Source organism: Chelonoidis abingdonii, chromosome 6 (genome assembly GCF_003597395.2).
Source record: "Chelonoidis abingdonii isolate Lonesome George chromosome 6, CheloAbing_2.0, whole genome shotgun sequence".
Classification (NCBI taxonomy): Eukaryota; Metazoa; Chordata; order Testudines; family Testudinidae; genus Chelonoidis; species Chelonoidis abingdonii.
This window is the reverse complement of record NC_133774.1, coordinates 122379749-122385891: the sequence shown is the minus strand read 5'-3', so window position 1 is coordinate 122385891 and position 6143 is coordinate 122379749.

Genomic DNA, 6143 nt, shown 5'->3' with positions numbered 1-6143 from the left:
ATGGGAGTTGCCTTACCAAGTGTGAGGTCAGTCTAACGAGACAATTCCCTTAACAGCAGGATACCAAGGGAGGAAAGATAACTTTTGAAGTGGTAATGAGAGTGGTCCATTTCAGACAGTTGACAAGAAGGTGTGAGTATCAGTAGGGGGAAATTAGTATTGGAGAAAATAGGTGTATCACAGTGTATCTCGCCGGTTTGCCCTTTGCCTTTTTGAATAAGGCTGTTCTGTATCTCCACCTATCTCAGTGTATCGTCATTCAGAGTTAGGACAGTCGAAAGGGGATGTAAAAGGAATTACTACCAAGATTTCCCCCAATTAACTCTGCTAATCCCTCCAACACCATACAAGTATCTCCAAGGCACAGCAAAACTTCAAAGCCAGACTGGGAATGTAATTCCCAACCCTATCTCCACCCCCAACCTCCCAGGCACAACGGCAAAGCCAGACAGCAGATACTGCGCAGACAAAAATCCCAAGGCACACACCACTTATCACAAAGCTTTCCCAAGACTGGGAAGAATCTCAGAGAGGTAAAGCCAAAAATGCATGTCCAAAAAACCCCAACCAAACAAAAAGCTATCAGCCTCCCAAGAACATGAATAACAGCTTGTTGTTTTACATACCCCTACAGGACCTGCACTGGCCAGACCCTCAATGACAGGGCCCTTATCAATGGCCAAGTCGCTGGCAAACCCAAGGGAGAGAAAACACAAGATTTGTGATTAAATGTTTGGGGTCAAAGACCCCAAACCCCCTCCAAAATATGGAGAGGTGGCACCCATTTTTGAGGACAGAGGGAAATCTGAGGCGCTATCTGTGGAGATCATTGCAGTGGCAAAGGACAGTGCAGCAGTTGCCAGGGAAAGCATCACTATGGCCAAAGACAGTATGGAAAAAGACAGGGAGATGCAGAGGCAGCTCCTGGAGGCAATACAAAGCCCAAGTGCCCTGTAGCAGCCCATGTTACTCTTAGGGCAGCAGCCAGTCATACTATGCAGCCCCTGGACAATACACGGTACTGGGAACGACTCCTCTTCCCTGCCGTACTCCCAGCTGCCATTCCCCTCCCAGAGCCCAGCTCAGGGCACTGACAACAGTGGTACCTGAGACCACAGCTCTTTTGAGCCCTCTATTGCTCCTGGTATCTTTGACAGTCTCAGCACTAAGCGCCAGAATGGCCATGAACCGAAAGAGGCAGAGCAGAGACAAGACATACCTCACCTGTCTTTAAGGCCCCCCGGCCCCTTGCATGGTGTCCTGCAGTGCCGCACTTTGCTGTTTTGTTTCACTGCTGGCTTAATTGAAGAGTTTTTTGTGGTTAGAGAGTAGATTATTTATGTTGTTTCATAACTAAAAGCCATTTTCATTTCAGTCAAAAGGTTTTTCTGCTTTTTACATCATAGATTGTTTAAGAATAAAAGCCTTTAAAAGGGTCAGAAGGAGCTGACAGTTTTTAACAGAAACTATTTACGTTTGCTCTAATTCAGAAGGTTTTACAAACACATGTAGGCAAAGACAAGATGCAGTAGGGACTGCCACGACATTGCACTTCCACCACTGATTAAAGAACACTGAACAGCACAAAAAACTTCCCCGTCTCCTCTCCATGGATTAACAGCTTCATATACAGCTGCCCAATTTCAGACCTGAGATTCAGAACAGGCATCTCTGACAACCTTGCCCAGCTGTTTGCATTTTGTATTGGACACTTTGTGGGCTGCTCAAAGTGCTGAACAAGTCTCCACACCTCAGTCTTCCACCCATCGCTAAAACTCTCTCTCTCTCTCAAATATTGTGCCAAACACAATATGCTGCTATAACCTTTGGGGTGTCTTTTTCTGCTGCTTCCAACCTATTCCACAAACAGTCCATCTCCCTTTCAACCAGCCACATGCACACTCCACTGTCATTTTGTAGCTTTGGAAGCAGTAGTTAGACAGTTTCTTCCTTCTGTTCAAAAGGATTGTGAATGGCTTCATTAATCAGGGAAGCAGAGGTTAAGCCAGGTCCCCCAGGATAACCGGAGCAATGTCTACACCATTAATATCCGGTGTTCCTGGGGGCAAACAGTCCTTTCTCTATTAATTCAAACAGAACTCAGTTCCAAACAATCCTAGCATCATGGACCCTTGCAGACCACCAGCATTTATGTCCATAACCTTCCATGGTGGTCTACAAACTATTGGAACACTATGGAGAAACATCCCTTTCTGTTTATGAATTCTGAATCCTAGTGTTGGGGAGGGAGGAACTGAACAGTAAGCACATGACTTCCATCAGTTGCCCTAGTACAGTAGGGGAATCCCATACATGCAAAGCCATCAATCACCTCCTCAGAATTACCAAACTCTAAAACCCAGTGCAATGGTACCTTTCCCACGGCATCCCACATCTGCATGCCAATGGCTCAATGGTCAGTTGATCTCATGCCAAACCTGCACTGGTTTCCTAAGCCCAGAAGTGGCACCTCATGCTGTGAAGCTGCTCCAGGAACCAACCCTCTACTGTCAGTTGCTTGGAGTTCTCCTCTTCCGCCATTTCTGTATTCTGGTTCCCCCATTGCTAGAGGAGCAGCTGTTGCTGCCAAGCCATCTACACAATGGTGCAGCAGGCAAAGTCCCAAACTAAAACCACCCAGCTCTCAGAGCTCAAACATAGCCCAAGCAGCCCCTGCATGTTTGAGGTTGCTATTATAGCGGCGCTGAACATTGCTGGGTTCATGCTGTCCAACAGCAATTCAAAAATGGCCCTAGCCCACCCAAAAAGGATATACTGGATGGAAGCAGATAATCGTGATTTTGTAAAAAAATGTGATCTAGCCTGGCTTCCACTATGTCTCCATGACGTTCAGCCAGAAAAATCCCAGAACTCATACTGCTCAGCAGCGAAGCAAAGGAGCATGGGATACCCTCTGAGAAAGCCACATCCTCAGTTCACATCAAGTGATGCTTGTCAGCAAAGGGCACACCAACCCCTGTGCATGCTATTACTACAGCTTGCATAATGCGCATTATTGGACATGTAGAAAAAAAGCTATGGGTTAATCCCTCAATTCCCACCAGGGCTAAGGCCCTGATTCAACAAAGCACATTTACGGGCCATACTCAAAGTACTGTACTTAACTCTCTTAAGTGCTTTGCTCAATAGGGATGGACATAAACCACATACTTAAAAGTGCTTTGCTGAAATCGGGTTTTATTGCTGAAACTCTCATCAGAGGCCAAGGCCTGAATGGCAAAGGAGAGCAAGTTTCATTCTGACTCTGTAGTAGATAGTCTGGAGATAGTCCTTCCAGACCAGGGTTGAAGCACACTGGTAGAGCACTGCACCTGTTCTCTGTGGATGGAGAGGGCGCCACTTCCAGGACTGTAACTTTCAAATTTGTTTTTAAATAGGTGCTAAAATTTTAGCATCTGACATAAGTGACAAAAGTACCAAATATGTTACATGCATTTGGAGAAGCATGAAATTCATGTCAAAACATATTGTCTCCCTCATGTAACAGGACTGTTGCACGTATTTGTTTTGGAAACAAAGCAAAGTGGAACCCACTGGTCAGTGTGTGTTACAAATCCTCATCTGTGTTGATCCACAGAAGACAGGAGTTGTTATGGACCCTGACTAAGGAGGTTTGACTCTTTAGCTTGTGTTTTTAGCTCCGCAGGTCCCCTCTTCAATTCTCAGTGGCTATGTCTCCATTGCACACCACTGGCAGCAGGCTGTAGGGTACGTGCAGCTACATGCACAGTGAAAAGCAGGCTGCATCCACACGTAGTTACATGCCTCAGTGAAAGGCTCTGGCAGAGCCTCCGCCAAAGCCTTTCCCCGCTGCCAGAATCTTTCACTGTGGTAGGGAAAAGTTCCAGTAGCAGGGAGCTGCCAGAACCTTTCTGCACTGCCTCAGTCTTTCCTTGTGGCAGGGAAAGACTTTGGCTCCTGGCAGGCAGCAGTACATGACACACAAAGTAGTAGCCATTGCTTGGATGTGTAGGGTGCCATATAGGGTCCAAACCCTACATGTCCAGGTGTAGCTCAACTCGCCTAAGCAGTACCTCACCAGCTACACTCAGAGTTATACCCATGCTAGGGAGCCATGCAGTGTATATAATCTACACACTTCTGTAGGGAGTGTGCAGTTTAGATGGACCCAACATGTTGGCCAAGAGGATGGCAGTCAGCAAAGCAACACTGACAAGGAGGACAGGGAGATATCAGGCAAATAGAAATACTTTCAGAGTTACTTTTGACAAACTTTTCTTCAAATGAAATTGTAGTTATTCCTACAGTTTCATCTGAAGTTGATCGAGCCAAATGGCTACATCAGGAGTAGCAGAATTTATTGCAGTAATGCCTCCTTCGTATTTATACATTGGGCAGTAGGTAGTGATATGCTCGATGGTCTGTCATGGGGAACCATGGTGGCACACCGGGGAATCCTTGATTTTCCATTTGTATATTAGATAGCCGTATCTACCATGGTTGGTTTGAATTTGATTCAGAGTTGACCAAAGGTCAAACCGAGGAACCTTCTGCATGGGATCTGGCACAAGGAGCTTATTTTTTAAGTCTAGTTTAGCCCAATCTGCTTTCCAAACCTCTTTCTGGAGTGGAAGATGCAGCCTTCACTGTTAAGTGAGAATTCACAACCAATGCCATCAACTTGGTGACCAAACATCACTCAGCGATCTCCTGGTTATCAGAGTAGCAACTCAACAAATTGGGTGATGTGACTGCAGCACACACATGTACCCGAGCTTGCTAAAAATAACACAGAAGCTGTAGAAGCATGGGCTGGCTGCTCAAGTTCAAGCCTGCTTGGGACCCTGGGAACATATTCAAACAATTGGCCCATGCCAAGCTAGTTCAGGTATGCCTGCACATGCTGCAATCAGACCTCCCAATTGCAGTGTAGACATAACAACAGTTACATGCTATAAGTCTGGTCCTCCCATTCTCCTGTCTGTAGGTAGCCTGATATACCAGGTACAATATAAATTCCTATGTAGCCTGTGGAAGAGAGACAACTCCTCAGATAGCTGTCACAAGTTGGGAAGACCTAGGACAGGAACATAAACTGTGTTTGATTCCATGTCCATTTGTCAGCAGTGCTGCACACATTTAAAATCAAGTTAAAAGTTTGTTTTGTTTAATACGAAAGTTGGAAAATTATTTTAAAGAAACTAGTGCCTCTCAAGGCAGGAGACTTGTCAATTTGACCCTTTTATTTTGTGTGTCTTCTCTCTCCCTCCATTTCGTCAAGCCTGATCTTAAAAACCACTAAGGAAGAAAATTCCACCACCTCCCTAAGGGGTGAATTCCCTCTGACTATTTATAGCCCAGGAGCAGCCCCACCCCCATAACTGGCTGAACTTGGAGCATCTGATCCAGGTGTGGCTCTTCCTGAAATGAAGGAACATGCTTAGGTCCCTTTGACTTCAGTTGGATGATGAGTCTAAAGTTAAGCATGTTCTTAAATATTTTGCTGATTTGGAGTCTGGCAGTACAAGCTCTTTGCCATTAGTCTCTAGCATATCCTCATCTTTCAGCAGTAGCATGTCCTCTTACCTCTCTGCACTGGGCCAGATGGGGAGCTCAGGAATCAGCTGCTTCTGGGAAAATCTCTGTTTACAAGGCATGAAGGAAATAAACAAATACCAAGGAAGTTAAAAATATATATATCAAACCAGGCACGACTGACACTCCTAGACCCATTTCTGCAAATCTTTCCTTTCCCAGACTGACTTTCCCCTAGTAACTTGATTGGTTCCCTGGAAAATGTTACTAGCCTGCTCCGCACTTGGTGGGATGACAGCCTGTCATATTTCTATGGGTAAATCCTATTCCCTCACATAAGAGAATTTACCACAACTTCTCTGATCAGGAACTCACTGGACTTCCTGCCTCCAATGCTGTAGATAATTAGATTCATAACATTAAATTATTGAAACAAACGTATGGGAATAGGAATAGAAAATACTACACATATGCAATGTAGCAAAGATGGTGTAGCTTCAGGACCTTTCAACTTTTGTGTGCTTAATTTCTTAACATTAACATTACATTCACATACCTTTTTTGTGTTTAAATGTACCTGGTCTTTAAAGAAGAAGAAAAAAGGAAAGAAAGATATTCCCCCCCCC